We start from the raw sequence: 19,998 nt of genomic DNA, 5'->3' as shown, positions 1-19,998 counted from the left end.
AAGCAATCACAAAAGCAATACATTTCAATAATACAGTCTCAGGAAATCAAGATTACATACAAAAGATACATTCTTTTTTTAGCTATTTTTTATTTATTTGTTTCTTTCAGTTTTGACTTATACATGTCCAAAATACTTCACATACATCAAGAAGACTTAGTAATAAAAATATATATTTTTGGGTTCTGTTTACCTCAAAAGTCAAAACTCTTCACACTTCACTTCACACCTGACTTCACTTTGTTTCCATTATAAATAAAAAAAACAGTGGAATTGGCTAATGGTTGTTAACTTTATATGTGATGAATTTACGATGAATGTGATGAATAAATGAATTTACCTACTTTGTCTGTTTTTTTATTTTTATTTTTACAATGACTGCATACTATGTCCCAGCAGGGCCTGTGAATGCTTTAGCCCAGTCAGTATCGTTTCAGCTTTATTCTGCACTGCTGCATTTTGCTGATATGCCCTTTTTCGTAACATCAGCACTTTCATGGAAACAGATGGAACTGATGGTCAATATGAACTTAGTCTCAACGTAAAACCACATATTTTTGTACACTATGTTTAGGTGTACATTGAAGGTCCACAGTAGGTAGGAAAGCTTTATAGAGAAAAATACTTTTTCCACTTGATATGGCAGTAACTGTGAGTTACTTTAACACTCTCACAACATTTTTTTGTTGGTGGTGTTTCCTTTAATTTGATGGTTACCTGAAGATTTGACAGTATTGGCTCCAAGGCATCCTTTGTCTCATCACAGAAGCCCCCGGCAGTTGATACAAACATCACTGGACAGTCTTGCAACACACACCATCTCACCTGTCACAGTATAACAATCCCATCAGCATTGTGCTGCAAACATGAGGTGCAAAAATGTACACAGACACAGCCATCAGTTTGGATTCATGTCCCATAAGACCACTCACTCGAGCATTTGTGTGTGTGTGTGTGTGTGTGTTTCTGCGAGAGAATAGGTGGAGGCCATCTTTCATCCCTCGCTATGATCAGGTATTCTACATGATATGATATGATGATACAGGCCCTATTAAGGGCTGGGGCTGTGTGAAAAATGTGATGACTGGGCTAGAGAAAGACTAGACTGAAATCTGACATCTGAGAGGGAGAGAAATACAATGGGGGAGAGAACGAAAGAATGGAAGCGATAGGCAAATGAACGGGTGAGGGCTGGAGGTGGAGAAGTGAGGATAGATGAGCCTGTAGGAAAAATGGTGCTGGTGGAGGAAATGAAAATAGGATGAGTTTGAGAAATATAGTAGGAATGAGTATTCAGTAAGGAGGTCAGAAAGAATTAATAGAATTAGGAAGGAAAAAAGGAAGCAGAAAGCCACTGAGTAATTACTTAGAAAAAATACAGAAGAGGGAGAAAAATAGAATTTTTTTCTTTAAGAATCATCTTTTTCTTTCTCCCAGATGTGTGAATAGAGTCAACTTTTACATTGCACCTTCTTCTCTTACAAAAGAAACCAAAACCATGTTCAGATTGCAGTTGTTGCGATACAGTTACATTTTATTTGACAGACATCAGTACATCAAATGTTTCACGCTGTAGACTGCAACATATTCAAAACAGAGTGGCTTTTTGATGCTGCTTGAAATGTGCTTCCTCAAATTTTGTTATTTCGTCTGGATGAACTACAACTATGTCAGGTGTATGATGTTGATCGGGACACGTCGATGCTTTGATCACGTTGCCAGCTTTTATCAGCTTGCGAGCTCTTTTCACAACAAAGTAGGACCCAATTATGTCAAGCATACTGTTCTTTACCTGGAGTGCCATAATGCTGCACAGAAAGGAGAAAATAACTCACACCCAGAACACCATTTAAGGTAAAGAATGTCTTTATTTAGTTGTCAAAAATGTACTTGACAAACTCCGTCATTTACATGAATAAAGTTATAATGAGTGGAAGATTTTCAGCTTGTTTTAGGAAGTGTTCGCCCATATAAAAAAGCAATGATTGATGAATTTCAAAACCAAGTCATAGTGGGTTATGAACTCCTAACTCTCAGATGAGCATGAAGGATACTTGGAAGTTTGCCAACAGCCAAGAATCCTGTACAGCTAAAGGAAAAGCACCAACAAAGAGTCCAGTGGCTTTTGTAAAAAGCAAAAATGGAGATTTTGACTCTTCTGTCTTGCCAAAAATTAGTCCTGTCTTCTTCACCAGAAGTGTTCGGTCACCTATAAAAGAGACAAATGAAAACAATGAATTACTTAAGTCTCAACTGTCCATTTAGACTGTTTTACATTTTATTAAACCAATATCTGTTTAACGAAAAATAGCGAAAACAGTGAGGTTCCAAGCTGGAAGGAGCAGGAGTTAGTTACATTTTATTTATAACAAAGATACAACCTCAGTGTATAAAGTTTTTTCATTTTAAAAAAATAAGGGACAGCACTTGATGAGGAATTTCATCACATCCCAAAGCAAAAGCCATGAATGAAAGGAGTGCTATAAACTGTGAGTTCCCAATGTACTTGAAGGCAACAAAGGCCTTAGTAATATTCTCTGACACTACTCCCCCTCATAACACACTGCACTTTTTCCCCCTATTGTTCACTCTGCACTTCTCACATGTATTGTCTTACATGATATCCTTAGAACCCGATAAGATGCCCGGCAAAGGTTTTTGTAGCTGAGGACACAGGCTTGGGAGTGTCTCTGGGTTACAGCTGCTTATTACTGTCTAGTTGGACTGTGAGGTCTGAGGAACAGCTCGTCAGTCAGATTTCCTGCACAATGACTATAACCTAGGTTACTGACAAGTCAAGCCTTCCTGCATTACTCCTGGTGTATTTGACACTTCATTGCTTCAAAAAGAGCATTGTGGTAATACATTTTTTCATAACTATACCACTCATTGACAAAGACAGGAATGTATATGACTACACAGAACAGTTGGTGTCTTTAGAAATACCAAGGTGGGCTGAGTGAGTCACTTACACCTTAAAGAAGTAGTTCAGATCTTTTAAAGTAGGGTTTTGTGGAAAGGTTCTGAACAATTCATATCTTATCTCTTCTAAGTAGGTCACTGAATGACCTCCGTTTGGAGAAATAGAGTTTCAGTCTGACAGGACTGACGAGCTAACAGCTAGTCTGAGGGGTACAAAGACCAAAGTGGATTGCTTGCATCTACAAACAACTCCACTTTATAAATGTATATAGAGATTTATACAAACGTTTTTTTATAAGCATTTACATGGCCATGAGATCTATAGTTTTTTACAAATGCAAACAGCATCAACTAGCTGTAGCATTTCTAATGCAGCCGAGGGCACTTCCAGTAGAAATATCATGTTTCTGCTTGAATAACCATGTAATGTAAAACTGAGAGCAGTCTAAACATTTATAAAATATAATTTAAAATTTGAAGCTTTTTGAGATTGGAGTTCTTTAAAGACGACAACAATTCATTTTGGTCTCAACTCTACTCAAACTAGCCATTCGCTCATTTGTCCTATCAGAATTATAGATTGTTCAAAGAGCTATCTACAACAGGTAAGATAATAATTGTTCATAACCTGTTCACAAAGCGTCATTTCAAAAGATTTAAACGGTTTCTTTAAATATGTAGCGTAATTGTTTTTATATGATATAGCAGTATCAGAGCAGCACATAACATCGAGGTCCAATTACTGCAGCAGAAGTGTTCTATATTTGTTGATCTTGTCAGAAACTCAAAGTGTCTTAAATAGCTAAATAGCTAAATGCTAAATAAATTTAGAAAAATACAGAAATGTTGTTTTGCCTTGGCTTCCTTTCAGACGTCTGGCTGACAGTATAGAGCATTGCTGGGTTCGCGGGGGGTCTCTGGGCCATCAGCAGCCAAAAGCAACACAACTCACAGCAGATAAAGGTAGGTAGACTCAAACAATCCAAGCACACCAATCTTACTGCTCACAGCATCTTAGGGGCACAAACTGCCTGCCTGTCTATGTGTGACAGCTGATCGCAGTAGAAACAGCGTGGGCTTGTCTACGCATAATCCTGATCTACAGTTAATATCTGTGTTTACAGAAGACGCCAACAGTGAGGTGAACTCTTAGTGAATTACAACAAAAAAACGCGATAGTAAAACAAAACATACAATGAGTTGCATGGAAAAAAATCAGAATGACTGGAAGGAAGTCTGTGTTTATGTCACCAGCTAGAATAATACCCATTATTCTTATTCAAGCCATGTACTTAAAGCAAGGCTATAAGGTTGACTCATATTCTACAGACCAAGGAATGCAGTTAGCTCCAGACTCACATCGACATAGGCAATGTGAAGAGGTTACTGAAATATAACCAACAAATTATTATTTTTAATATGGACATAATGACTCGGACCACTGTCTGCATGGGTCACAGGAACTAGTTTAACTGAACCAAACCAGGGGTTATTGAAAGCAGGTTAAAGGTTGACCAGTATTTGTCTGTATATTTTCAGTGTCAAGGTCAATTTCCCAAATAATATGAACATTAAACTAAATGTACAAAATGATAAAAAATAAATAAATAAACAAATCTGTATATACTGTATGTCACTTAAGTCAATATATGACCCTGACTGTTTTTTTTTGTAAACCAAACATGAAATGTTGCTCAGAAAATGTAGGAAGTGCATTCTCCTCATTCACAAAAAAGGAATTTTATGTCAAACAGTCTCTAAAGATGTTGACAAAGGCAAAAAGAGTTATTCAGTGTTGCCCTAAGCTTGATAATAAAAAAAAAAAAGTTGGATGATGGCGTTTTTTCTTTTCCTTTTGCAAACTACTCCCAGCAGACAGTCAAATTCTACCACTTTCTGTGAGGAGGCAGCTGATGCTAGAGAGTAAAACTCTGCCGAAGTCTATCAAGACTGGAAAAGACTCAGTCCAGGAGACTTTGTCCAGGAGAAATAAGATGCATAAACAGATACACAAATTAAAGAAGTTTACTTTGTTAACACACAATGTAGGACAAAGTATTTTCTTTTTAGACATATGTGGTACACACATATAAGACATAAACACCACACCAACACAGAGCTGTAAACTACACAAACAGGTCTCTTCACTATTGTTTCTCTACCTCCCCATCTTTCTCTATCTCTGTCCATGCTTGTGAGCCTTTGGGAGACATATTCTTTTTCATCTGTCGGTATGGATGGAAACAGACATGCTCGAAACACACAACAATGGCCTCGCCAGCACCGAGGAAGCTGTGTGTTTTGTATGCTTGAAGCACTGCATTATCTCCTAAGTGTCTAGCAACCACAGCATGGTAAATAATGGATGCTCCTCTTCCTTCTGAAAAAAAACCCTTTTTTCACTTTAGGGACCAGTCATGGTTTACCTGTATAAATGCCCTTTCTGTGTCTCTAGAGAAATGGGTAGAACTGTAGAATGTGGGTCAGACGATTTCATTAGCACAGCATTTCTCACTGCATCTGCGACAATCAGCCATTTGACATGAAGCAGTGTCACTCAAACTGTCTCGCAGGCACTTTAAACTTGGAGGGAAATAAAGATGCAGATACTGCGAGTTTATAGCAGAAAACTTCTGAAATGTAGCCCAGATGACAAGAGCATTGAAAGAGCTCTGCTCACCTCGGAGATCAGCTGAAAATTCTTGGTGTCTTCAGTGAAGAGGCTCCAGTCATTTATAGGACGGGATCTTCGTTCAACCTAAAAAACAAACAAACACAGAATGAGTGTAATGTTAAGTGCTGTACACATTTCATAAATCCTGCATTGCCTTCGACATGATAAAAAAAAGAAAATTCTGCCAGAGTACATGTTTCTGGATAGTTTGTACAGTAAGCAGGATTAAGTTAGACTGTGGTGTGCCACTGCAAAGTCTCTTAGGTCTCCCTCCCCCATTCAGTCGGAGGTTACATTGAAAGAGTTTCAACGATTGTGAATTATTTACTGCATTCACCAGCCGGCCCTTTAACCCCTCAGAAAAATGCTCAGGCAGTCAGGGTTAAAAATACACTCCCACAGGATCTTAGTTTGGCTCCACATCCATGTGTGAACCTGTGAGTGTGTTTATGGTCAAAGGGATGGATTTAAAAATTTAAAACAGTACATGACCCATGTTCCATAAAGCATCTTTATCCCTCCATGCATCTCTGCCTCTCTCTCTCTCTCTCTCTCTCTTCACACAAACAAGAACACACATGAACTCATCAGAGCAAGTTTACTTTTTGAGAGAGAATCCATGCCATCCTACAAGAGTTTTTTACAAAATAGCTTGATCTGTGCAAGCGTGTAAACTTCCATGTGTGTGCCAACGTGATTGCTGGACAGTAAGGACTCCTGACCTGAGTGAATGTGAGAGTGCAACTCTCTGTGTCTGGGACATAATATCATATATATCAATAAAGGCCTAGCATTCTTTGAAGTAATGCATATCACTCGCCACTTTTCATGCCAGAGTTTAAAGTCAAGTCAAAGTCAATTTTATTTATAAAGCACTTTTCAGCAACAAGGTGGTTCAAAGTAAGATCATCTTATGAGGACAAGGATGGAATTGTAGCAGTTTTGGTCAAACTTTAAAACAACATTATGCCCAATCTAATGCAATGTTGCAAGATTTACAAGATCTATTAGCACCCAGAGTATATATTAATAATGACTCTCAGCTACTAACATGTCCATTGCTCAATATTTGTAAAATTGACTGAGTCATGCTCATTTTTGTGTTTTCAAAAATTGCTTAGCTGGGGCAGCCATCTTTAATTGGGGTGACTTTAAAAATTAATCAGTTGTAGATGTACATATAATGATTATTATTTTATTTTATTTTTTTTTTATTAGAACCCATCCAGTGGTTCATGAGATAGTTTGCTAACAGACAAACAGGGTTGAGAAGAACTGTTAAAGCCAAAGTTTTAAGCAAAGATTTTGCACAATGTGTAGCAATTAAAGTAAGTATTGGGAGTGATTTAATGACTGTAAAATTAGATGAATTATAGCCTTTTGTGTTTGGTAATGTCACTCAGCTGCAGTGGACATCTTGAATTATATTAACTCCAAAAGGTAATCAGTTATGGATATACATCCAATGATTATGTTATCAAAGCTTCCATAAAATCTGTCCAGTGCTTTATGGGATTTTTTCCCTAACAAACAGACAAAGATGATTACAATGGTTAACGGCAAAGTTTTAAAAACAGATCTTGTGTAATCATATATGCTCAGAGTATAAATTGGGTATGACTCTCAGTTACCAACACATCTAATTTTAGCTCAATAGCTGTAAAATTGACTGTGTTACAGACATTTTTGTGTTTGCTAAGATGGCTAAGCTGTGATGGCAATCTTGAATGTGAATGACTCCAAAAGTTAATAAGTTGCTGATGTACATCCAGTGATTACTTTCTGAGTTTATTTAAAATCTATCCAGTGATTTATGAGTTATTTTGCTAACTCAAAAGACAAACAGACACACAGAGTCACATGCAAAAACCTTATCCATTATCATCTTTTTGCCTTTAGCAACAGGCAATAATGTCATACCAACATTAGCAAGAAGGTGTCTTCCTGTACAGACATACAACCTGTCAAAATAATCCACTCACATAAAAGCAGAAATGATCAGTCTTTGGCTAAAGTAAATGTGTTCGAGCTGAATGCAGCTTCAACCTGACTGAGTGAATAATAATGTTGCAAATGTGCCCAAATTTATCTACTCACAGACACACACACACACACACACACACACACACACATTCACACATCAACTTTCCTTCTTCTCTTTGCCATGTTGCTGTGGTGTATCCCTGCATGCAGTGAGGTTGTCATGGATACACCCAGACACATCCGCCATCTTAGAAGTGGGGGGATGCTGAGTGCTTCAGAGGGGCTGGCGCCAAGCTTCCCCCCACCCATCCCTAAACCCTCAGCCCCCTTTTTTCTACCCCTTCCCCCAAAAGAAATCTCCGTCTCTTATTCTCCCTGAAAACTGGCTCGACTTTAAAACAACCCTCTTCTTGTCACCCAGGAAGGCCTGGAAACACACACAGCAGATGTTCCTCCTGCAGTGTTGTGGCCTTCTTCAATCTCAAATGGAACGGATCACAATGCAACTAAATCAAGATGAAAGAAACGGAATAATTGAACACTTGTTTAACACTTGCCTGAGAAAAACTTAAACTGATGTTGCACCAGGAAAATGTGTGTGTACGTATAAAAGTGTGCGTTTGCCTCGGGGCTAGGGTTCATCCTGAACTGATTCTTTTCATTAGCTGTTATCAATAATTCAACATTGCTTTAATGGTTTAATATGATCAAACCCTCAATCTGTGAAGGTCCATCCAGATGTGATATGCACACTTATACACTTTGTTCAAAAGCACTCACTCCTTTGACCTGAGCCCTGCGCTGCCAAGATGAATATGGATGTATAAACCTGCACATAATACAATGAGCACACTCAAATTGTTTAAAAATAAAATACCTACCAAATCAGAGAAAAAAAAACATTCTTCTCTATCAGAAAGTTATGGGATTATTTGATTTATGGAACAAAAAATTCCATATTTTCCTACAATGCCATTTTAAAAACTGTATGTCATGGTATCATAGCAATAAAAAGGCACATAAAATTTCTCCAGCTTGAGCTGAGGAAATGAAAGGGTTAATCTTCTATGACATGCTCCCCCCCCCCCTCTCGTTCCCACTCTCTCTGCCCTCCCTTTCATATTCTCCAGTATGGCAGTGCTCACTGCCTGCACATATGCTGAGAAAAATAATCCTCTTTGATTGGAAGGCTAATTTGAAGTGTCAATTATTCTTATGCAAATGCAGGTACAGTTTCTTCTGTCTGAAGTGGGTATAGAGGGCACAAATGTGTGAATGTGTGTGCACGCATAAAAAAAAAAAACCTTCAGCACAACTCTACCCCCTCCTTTTCCATCCTTCATGTATACCTTTTAGAGAGGAGAGCTGGCATACAAAGAGTCAGCATAATGGGACGAGTGTGTTTTTTTTTTTTTTTTTTGCATTCACATTGTCCACACTGAACACCAAAACTGTTCATAAACTGGGTGTACAGAATCAAAACAGAAGACAAAAACACAGAAGAACAAGTCAGCTTCCAAAAGATTCAAGACTACATTGTATATAGCAATGTAAATAAAAAAAAATCATGTTACATAAACAGCGAAACTACAAGAGCTTGGATGCAATATGTGAAGTATTGCAAGCATGTAAAAGAATTTCAGAAACCTTTTGCCATCTACACACTTCCAAGTTGCACTTTCTTTTGTACTGCAATACTATAGGTTTAAGTGATTGATGTAACCCAAGTGTCTTTGCAGAGAGCGAGGTAAAACAAGGCCCTGTGTATATAAATGGAGGAAGAGAGCAAAACAAAACAAAACATGCACACTTCAGATCTTCTGCTTTAATATCTTACTTGTTGCAAATAGTTCTTTGAACGTCTTAATTTAGACAAACAGTTTAATTCTGACTGGTCTGATAAGCTAACAGTAAGTATGAGCCAGGCCAAGACTAAAGTAGACTGCTGACATCTTTAAACAACTCCAATCTTAAAGATGTACCAGCAGATCAACCCAATAGTATTTCACAAACCTTTATTATGCAGTAAATTTAGAATCATACGTTTTTTTGTATGTAACTCCGTGAATATAAACAAGCATAAATAACAAGTTCAGTTCAGTAACAGGTTCAGTTAGCACAGGAAGTGTTATGGCTAACTACAGAATTAAACTCTATTAATCCAAACCTGGGTTGTTTAAAGAGCTATCTAAACAAGTAACATATGTGAAAAAAACCTGAGGACATGTGGCAAATGTTAAAACACAAGAAAATTTGTAATCCCATGCGTCTTACGTGTTCAGTGTCTTGTGAAAGTATACCTTCAATTAAACCAACTCTAAACCATATCTTTGTAGCTCTGACTGTATGTTTTGGGTCATTGTCCTGCTGGAAGGTGAACTTCCACCCCAATCAAGTCTTTTGCAGCCTCTAAGAAGTTTTCTTCCATCTTCCCATCAACTCTGACCAACTTCCCTGTCCCTACTGAAGAAAAGCATCTCCAGACCATGATTCTGCCACCACTGTGTTTCATAGTGGGGATTGTGTGTTCAGAGTGATGTACAGAGTTAGTTTTCTGACACACCTCAGGTCTAGATTTGGTCCAGAATTTTCAATTTTGGTCTCACCTGTTTCCACATGATGGCTGAGTCCCCTAGCAAACTGTAAACCAAACTTCTTATGACCTTCCTTTAACAACAGTTTTCTTTATGCCATTCTTCCATGGAGGTCAGATTTGTGAAGTGCACAACTAATAGTTGTCATGTGAACAGATTGTCCCACCTGAGCTGTGGATCTCTGCAGCTCCTCCAGATTTGCCATGGGCCTTTTGGCTGTTTCTCGGATTAATGCTCTCCTTGTTGTCAGTTTAGGTGGACGGACATGTCTTTATAGGTTTGCAGTTGTGCCATAATCATTCCATTTTAGGATGATGGAAATTATAGAAATGTGAGATGTTTGACGATGTTTGAAGTTTGGGACATGGAATTCATAATGTCACCCGGCTTTATACTTCTCAAGAACTTTATCCCTGACCTATTTGGTGGGTTTCTTGGTCTTTGTGATTGTTTGATTACTAATGTTGAGTAAAAAACTTCTTGAAGCCTTCACAGAACAATTGTATTTCTATTGCCTAAAACCCCTGTAAAATCTTTTGAGGTTTGTGGTTGTAACATGACAAAATGTGTGTGTGATACTTGGATACTTTTACAAGGCACTGTAATTCCATATGTTTCTCTTGGGAAATTTGCATAGACATTACACATCATAACCATGAAAAATATACCTAAACAATATCTTTCACATTTGACCACATGTAATTTTTCCATATGTGAAGAGTGTTTTTTCCCCCACAAGGATAGAAAACTAGAGTAGTAGTTTGTCACAAAAAATCTTATATTCTTGTTTAAAATGAGAATCTGAATCAGGGTGTCCTTTTCTTGACTGTAACTAAATATATGATCCCAAATTTTGAATCTGGCTAAGAAACCAAGAGAGGATTATTAAAAATAAATAAAATACAGACAGAACGACAGACAGTAGAGTCTACAAATAGACTCTACCTGCTGACCCTCCCAGCTGATGTGTCAGTTCAAGTAAGAAAAAGGCTTTTCAGGCCCAAGACAGGATCAAACAACATGCTATAGAGTCCAGTTACACTGTGACAATAGCTCACATTCATTCTCAGCTTCTACACCTAAGCTTTTACCTCAAAGGGAGCAGAGGGAGAGTGTGGAGGCTGGGCTTGTGCAGGTATACGGAATGGAGTATAGTGATATCTTAGATGATAATGATGTTCAGCAGATTAGATAGTATCAGCCTCCCATGTTTGTTTTCAACTCTCAGCTTCTGTGGCTCTACTGAGGTCCACGAACAACCCTGCAGGGACACTCAGTCTCCAGGAAACCGTTAGATATTGTCAAAGAAAGGGAAGAAGGCTGAGATATAAAACTTCTGAGATAAAGTCAGCAAGGAAAACAGAAGCAGCTGAGGACATTTAATACATCCCAAAATACTTTAAAATCTAAGAATCTGCACTTAACAGTCAGATCTTGTTAACTGAGCTTGATTTGAAGGACTGTTATACTTTTCTGGTCGAGGATGATGCTTTTTTGATGAGCTCAGAACTTCATACTGGGAATGTGTTGACTGAACTTCACAGATACCAACAAAAACTATCAATCTGAATAATCACATATCCAAAAAGAAAAACAACTACTATGTGCTAACTTAGTGAAACGCTGCCTCGGAAGCAGCAAACAGTAGCACCTGGCAGTTTGTATTTGTTTTGCATTGGCTCAGTAGTTCTGGAGAAATTAGCATGCAGTCAGGGATGGGAGGGCTTGTCAAGATCAGGAAGAAATCTCTACCCACCCACTGGGGGGATCTACATTTATGAACAAGGTTGACAAGAAAGCTGACTAGTGTAAAGACAAGAAGCAAATAAAATGGCGAAGAACACCTTGAATAATCTTTTTCATATGAGTGCACTGAGAACAGCTTCACAGACAGGCCGGCTCTCTATCTGTCTGTCTCGTCTGTCTGTTCATCTGTCAAGACTCTCACTCTCCCTTTTTTTTCTTTCTCACACCCTCCAGCCCCTCTCTGCTTTTCGAAAACTATATGTCACGCACGTCAAAATGCTCAGGCCAGTCCTTTTGAGGGTGTTCTGCTGGACCATAGAGCGAATAAACATCCATGTCAGGAGAAAGCGATCTGGGGCCCTTCTCTTGCTGAGCTTGAGCTCTCCTGGGAAACACACAGCTCATACAATGGATAGAGGAGGCCTTTTGTTGAGTCTCTGGGAGCTGCAGGGCTAGCTCTGGATCAAACAGGGGTGGTACATGTGTGAGAGTGTGAATTCATTTCTGCATTTTGTCCACATACACACACATACAGAAACCACAATGACACAAGCACACCTTTGCCTCGCCAGATACACAAAATCACAGCCTTTCCTCATCTTTTAAAACTCAGTGTAAGTAAACTTCTTCATCCTTGTGCGTAGTTACAGAGAGGGCATGAATATGAATTTGCAATAGCCAGCAGGAGAAAGAAGAAGAAACAAAGAGGAGAACTGTGACATAAATCAGTGTTGGACTGATTTAAACTGGTTTAGTGTCAGTCTAAAGGAGCTTTCTGTTGTACTATATACAGACCCCAGCTCAAAGCTAGTGCCAAGAGTCCCTCCTGGGGTTCAATGCAGCAGAAGTCTGCAGGGAACTGTCTTATGATTGTGGGTTGAGTGTATGTGTGTGTGTGTGTGTGTGTGTGTGTATATATACGTGCATGTGGTTATTTATGACACAGATTTGAGAAATCTCTTACATTTTTAATCTATATAGTAGCAAAAAAGGGCTACCTCAACAGGAACACTAGATACACGTTTGTTGAGTGTAAAACACTATCACCTCACAAGTTATTGTCTAAAGGTGTGTTTTTATGACTGAAAGTATAGCTAAATATGGTGATCATGTGGACAGTGGAAGACAAAACTGCTACTGTTATTTCCCTTATCCCAGAACAGATTTTAATAAATTTCCATTCAAGGCTGCTGCCTTGCTGCCGGCTGTCTGCCTCTCCTGTGGGATCTATGGGAATTCTCCTCACTGAAATGAACTCACACTGTCTGACTCTATTCATCCCCAAGACTGCACTTTCTCTGGGACTCCCCCCCAAACTTTTTTCAGTCACTCGAGTTCCCACAGACCACCTTACTTTTGTCTCCCTTTCTTGCTTTGCATCCTCCTCTGTTTCTGCCTACCTTCCCAAGCCCCCTCCTCTCCCAAGTTTCTGCCTAGCTTTCAGCTGCTTTCAACTCCAATTTTGGGCACAATGAAGTTGTTCTGGCTGACAGTTTGGCCAGCAGAATAAGTGTTGTTCGAGCCTGCTGTGTGGCCCTGTAGTGGGCCCATTCTCCCCCTTGCTGGCTCAGTTACTGAGAGCCTTGTTGGTGGGACACGGAAGACATCCATCCCCACACTCGCAACCTGACATGAGAAATTAGCCTAAAACCACACTGAGGCTCACCTGCACCTCCTCTTTACACACTGGCACAAATGCAAGGTTGAATACACACAAAACACAAGCACAAAGCTGCTTGCTATCTAATGTTCCACTATATAACAAACATAAATAGCTTGTTCCATGAACTCTGAGAGCACAAAACATCTTCGAACCTTTTGTCCTTTGTATCCCGAATCCTGCCATCCATCTGTTCTGGTGAGGTCACTGGCACACCAAAGCCAAGTTGGCCTGATTTACTCAGTTACTCTGTGTCCTGTAGGATGTGCCAGAAAGGATTTTGTATTGGGGTCAGTTGTAAAGACAAAGCCTGGAGCCCTCTCTCCTCTGTCGCTTTCAGTAAACATCAACCAGCTTCCTTTTCCCCTCACCCCCCAATGCCCCCCAAAATCCCCCTATCCTTCCATTTCTTCACCATTATTTTCTACAGTTTGCTCAACGAGTTAACAAATACAGAAATGCTCACTATAAATATTCTTTCTTTGTGTATTCCTTCTGACGCTTTCACACACACGCACACTCAAACACATAAGCCAGGACATGAGAAAGTGGCTTGGAGAGGCCCTGATGGGGGGACCATATGTCCAGGCGTTGTATGTCAGTCGGCTCACCCTCAGCACTCTGCCGGACCACCATAACTTAGTTTGTCTTCAGCACAAAGTTTGGCCCAAGCTTGGCTGGGTTCATTAGGAACCTATTCTCTGGAACCAATGAAGCTTAACAGACCTCCAACAAAGGAGCTAATCACACCCGCTGCTGCTCTCACCCCCTTTCTTACATTCACTCTCTGCCTCGATGATTGCTGTTACCAAATATAAATTCATATAGACATAATTTGTTGATGCCAAACAGGGGTAACTGCTAACAATGATACTTGCTAGTTTTTCACAGTCAAAGACAAACTGTGGTGCAGAAACAAGCATGCATAACTGTGTTTCGACCACACATTTGCAGTTGTTTTGTGTATGCAAGTGAACTAAAGTAGTGTCATGTTCACACCTGACAGACATTTTCCTGTTGGATGTGTATATTTTTAAATGCCGTGTTTGGTATGAGTTCCTGCCAACATGTCTTGTTTGTGAATTTGAGAACATGCTTGCTGAAGGATGTGCTGCACTGACAATGGAGCGCCCCAGGGTGCAGAATACTTGAAATGACCTTGAACCTTAGCATTCACCATTCCCATGGCTGCAGGGACACTGAGCGTGCCTATATATTTGCTTGCGTGTGTATGGGTGTGAGTGTGTGTTTGAGGAAAGAAACAATGAGGTTTGGATTTTGTTCCTTGTAAACCAAACAAGTCTAAGAAATACTATGTAACATCATCAGGATTGATCACTTTCTAAAAAAAATCTATTTTAAAAATTAAAACAATATTTTCTGTCAAAATACTTTAAAGAGAACAGATATTCGGTTTTAACTACATTTGCGTTACCTAGTTTCTTTCAAATGTGCGTATGTCTGCCTCACGACCCCCTCCCCTCCATAAATGACTTTGCTCACCTTGCTTCTAACAGAAAAGGAGGCTTGTCTTATACCGTGTTTCCCTGCTGTGAACACAGGCTAAAGTCAACTATGATCACAGGTGAACTGCACACGCTTTAAATACACAAACACTGTACAAACATGACAATCCCTAGGCACACAAATGCACAAATACTGATGTGCACTCAGATGAAGAGGACGTGGTGGGTTGAGAATGGTGGTAGGGGGTACTCATGGTAAAGGGAGAACCAGCAAGGGGTTGTAAAGGCCATCCCACTGGCCTCTGCTTGGACACAAATGTCAGTGGCATGACCACAGAGACCCAGCAGTGAGAGAGCACAGAAGATGATCAAGGAGAAACAGATAAACAGGACAGAACTAGCTCTAACTCTGGAGGTAGAAAACAATAAAAGCTGCTTGTTTTTTATGTGCTGCATGGGTTTTGCATTGTTTTTGAAAAGGCAATAAGCAAAAAAAAAACAAAAAACATGACAGTGGAGACATTTTTCAAAAAATTGATGCTGAAGTATTTTTATTGTAAACATACTTAATCATAGAATGTATTATCACTCATTAAAGCAAAATGCATGCATAATACTACATATAAACCTATTTTTCAACTCTGTTACAGATGTTTGACCAACCTCGTTTTGGAGAAATATAGTTTAAGTCTGACCAAACTGATAAGGAAATGACTAGTCTGAGTTGGCTTCAAAATCGAATTGGATTGCTGCTGTCTTGAAACACCTCCAGCCTTAAAAAAATGCATTTCATGCAAATCTACAACAGGTAAGATATTAAGTGTTTATAATCTTTCCACAGAACCCTACAACAGAAGATCTGAACTATTGCTTTAGTAAGAATAATCAGATGAAATAGTATTTGCACACTTTCTTCTCATGCTTCTTGTATGAGAAGAGCTGATCATTTCAGCTTGTAGAAAGTGGAGACAGAACCTAATGCTCTACGCATAGCTAAGAAAACCTGAATATAAAATATTATGCTCAATCGCAAGCATACACTGTACACAAACAGCCTAAGGAAAAAAACTATAAATTTTTTTCTTTGTTAAAGGTCAGTCATACAAAAGAGCACAGTTCCAAATCTCTTTGAAAACCAACAAACATCATCTTCCTATATGTATAAAAGATATGGGAAGATGATGTTTTGTACACTATAATGAATGATCATGCATGCATGATGTACATAGTTAAAATTACTTTTCATTTGTGGCCTTTGATTTTGAATGACTTCACGTGGTCCTATCCTAATTAATTTAAGCTATCAAAATTGTGCCAAAATAAGCAAGGAACTGGCCAAAATAGGATCTTTTTGTTCACCAAATTCACACTTTTTGGAGCATTAGACATGAGCATGACTAGAAACTAAAACTGAATCCATGACACTATGATGAACGCCATCCTTACGGAAAAGATGTCCAGATTATAAGATGGTTTTTATGAGCCTTTAATGGTGATAAAAATGCAAACTTAATGCACAGATACCCACAATTTACACATAACTCTGCTCAAGAAAGTGAAAGCTCTGGCAAAAATAGCAATAGGGCATTCTTTGAACTCATACTTGAGGCCATCTTTCGCTCAGGATGACCTGTCTATAGACAAAAAAAACCAAAAACCTTCCAGCATCTTCACTTTTAAGTCTTTCTATCTCCGCTGTTTCTTCATTTCCGTTTATTTCCGCCATTTCCAGACTCTGACTGGAATCATAGCAAAGTTCCTCAGTGAAAACTGTGTGTTCTGCTCGTCACAGACAGTGGTGATTTGCACCTGTGTTAAGGCAGAAATACTTCTTTGCCTTTTTCACAATAAAGATTGCCGTTATTATCTGAAGCTATTCCTCTAGATGACAGAAGAAAGAGGAGGAAAACATGAAGGGGAACAGGATGAAGGAATTTCAACCAACTGCTGTGTGATTTGGTGATGGAACTTAAGTGACAATTGGATGTGCAATTGTCAGTGTCACTCACAGATACATTGTAATATCAGATTTTCAGCCGGTGGGGAGTCAAGATTTAGAGGGTACATCGTGTTGATACTGTATAGGTTTTCAACCAGCCTCACATCATTTTATAGGTAAAGTTGATGAAGACTAAACTTTGTGATTAGATGTGGTCAACCCCTTCCCCCCACTCTTACACACACACACACACACACACACACACACACACACACACACACACACACACACATATATTACAATGAGCCATCCTTAGACTGTAGCAAAACCCTGGTGATATTTCAAGGAATGAGAAGTGAATTGTAGCGGAAATGCAAATTCAGCACTGCCCCCTTTCACACTGTGAAAAAAAATATATTTTGCAGCCACTGGGCATTGAGGATGCAAAATACAATGGTTGTGTTGAGGGGATTTGCTTTGGTCACTCTTCTGGGCTGAGATTGACTCAGTGGCCAAGCTAGAAAAATGGTGTACCTTCTTCGGTGAATGTTTACGTTTTCAACTGCATAATGTATTCTTTTGTGATCATCCTTTGCCCGTGTTCATTAAGACAGGAATCAGTGTGATCTTTTCTCTTTTTTTTGTCTCAGCCCTTTACTTTCTGTTTTTAACAACCCCCGCCCACCATCACCAACCACCAAAACCTCTTTTTCTTCCTCTGTCTTCCTCCCTGCTTCCCTGTCTGGCACCGGATGGAAAGCGTGATACAAAGATGGTATGACAGGCAAAACATCCCTCACCATCACCAATGCAAAAAAAAGGGCCAAGGAATAAAAGATAAATGGAAAGGATAAAGTGAATGACTGGGCAGACGGTAAAGGAAGGGATCATGACTGTAAGAGTGAGAGAAAAAGATAAGGAGGAAAGGTTTTCGAAGAGAGTGGAATATAGAAAGAAGAGTGAGAAGTGGAGAAAAAAATGCAATTAAGGAGTGAACAAAGATCGGGATCAGAGAGGCACCTTTCCCCATTTCCCTATCCGACTGTTTTTCTCCCCCACCCACCCCATCTTCTGTTCCTGCCAGGTTCCCACCTGCTCCTACTCTTCCCCCAAAACCCCTTCTTTTTACGCCCTTGTGCGCCCCTCCTTCTCCTTCCTTCCTGCCCCATATTCACCCACCTCCTATCTCCACTTCTCCTCACTCCGTCTGTGGTTCGTCTCTTAATGAGTGCTGGCGGGACAATAGTACAATTGTTGAACACGTTTGGAAACCCGGACTGAAACAATTGCTGTTTATCCAAGCGGTGGACCCTCTCATCTTTGTTACAGCTGGGCCGAGTCTATTAAGTCTGTTTTGTGAATGCTGCAATAAGCTACTGAGCCTGTCGCAAAGACTCATCCACTTTCTTCTGTCTTCTCCGACACAGCTTTAACTGCTTCTCGTTGCTAGCCTCAGTCTCCTTCTGATTTACATATTCATTACCAGTGACCAAGTGAATCACATTTACAATAAAGGAGAGTAAAAGATATAGACAGACAAAGAAAGCAAAAAGGAAATAGAGTAGAGGCGGTTTAAATGTCAATGTAAGATCATTAGCTAAATTTGATCTAGTTTCAAAATGACCTTCATAATATAGGACACAGCTAATTTCTTTTATTAAATATTGAGTTGAACATGCTGCAGGCGGGGAAAATGTAAGACAAAAAAAATAGGAATCTCCCTCAACTAATAATGTGAAGAGGAAAAAAAAAACCGGCAATACTGTTATCAAGCTGATGCTAGTGGCAGAGATGCACTGAATGCAGTGAATAGAGAGCCTTTTCACTCTACCACATCCTTCTGCTCTGCACCCTCTAACAGACATATGCTACCAGCACTATGCAAAACAGCATCATGAATATGCGTAATTAGGTGGGACTGGTGTAATTTTTCAGGGTTATGGGATGTGACATTTGTGGGGCAGGAGCATACATCAGCGTCAGCACAACTGACAAATGCAAATCCACCTTTTAAAAAAAAATAAAACATATTACATTTTGCAACACAAAATGTACAGTTTGCCTTTGCAAAGAGAAGAAACTAAATGCAAAACGCTATTCGAGCACACACACACACACATGCTCAAAGTCAAGCATACACAGTTAGACAGTTATAAAAAAACAAGAAATATCTGTGTGCAGCATCAGTTGTACGTTTAACCACAACCAGAAACACCAGAGGCTTCATGTCAACGTGTATGCTGTTGCTAGCTTTTTGTTTTTGTTTTTTTAAAAAAAAGCTATAACATAAAACACTGTGTTTAGTGAAGAATTTAAATATATTGTCTGTCTGAAGGAACTGAGCACTGGATTTATTTGGAAGCATATATAATTAATTTGGGGAAATTAAATACAGCTTCAGAGGGCAGAAAGAAACAAAGGACACATTTGATCTAAAACAGCAACATTAACCAATGGCTTATTCACAGGACTGCGCAACTTGAAATATATCAGATGGTCATGAGGGTCAGACATATCTGCCAGCATAAAAAATGCCTCCAAAGTATTATTAATGCCTCAAAGAATGAATGGATATCGAATAGTGTCAACATCACCTGAAATAGATGGTATGTTTTCTTCTCTTCTTTGATATTCTGTTGAAAAAAACATTCAAAAGACCTGAACATGAATTTACAAATAAGCTTGGATGTGTGGCCATAAACACAAGGCCAAAGCCATCTATTAATAACCGGAACAATATCTTTTCATACATGTGTGCACCTCCATCCCAACTTGAGCCCTCCACAGAGAATAAATTTAACCATACTGTACTGAACCACATGCAGCACCAGCTCTTGTCTCTCTCTTTTCCTTGCCAACCCTCCCGTTTCCACATTCACCCCTTCATAAACACACACACAAACACACCGGCACACACAACACACTACCACAATCCTCCACCCTGCCACACATACCGAAGGGTAGGACACGTCCCTCATCACACCCAGGAAATTAGGTTGACATTTGATGGAAAC

General features: G+C 39.3%; 1 long non-coding RNA gene across 1 annotated transcript in view; it reads right to left on the bottom strand.

The window, feature by feature from the left end:
- Positions 1-570: 570 nt before the first annotated feature.
- LOC108242832 overlaps positions 571-19,998 on the bottom strand; it is a 38,084-nt gene continuing 18,656 nt past the window's right edge. Inside the window, exons 3-4 of the long non-coding RNA XR_001808863.3 lie at positions 5,603-5,680; positions 571-2,209 (exon numbers count right to left, since the gene is read on the bottom strand). This is a non-coding gene — a long non-coding RNA (uncharacterized LOC108242832). The remainder of the gene's footprint in view (positions 2,210-5,602; positions 5,681-19,998) is intronic.

Source organism: Kryptolebias marmoratus, linkage group LG1 (genome assembly GCF_001649575.2).
Source record: "Kryptolebias marmoratus isolate JLee-2015 linkage group LG1, ASM164957v2, whole genome shotgun sequence".
Classification (NCBI taxonomy): Eukaryota; Metazoa; Chordata; class Actinopteri; order Cyprinodontiformes; family Rivulidae; genus Kryptolebias; species Kryptolebias marmoratus.
This window is presented reverse-complemented; position numbering and strand designations above follow the sequence as displayed.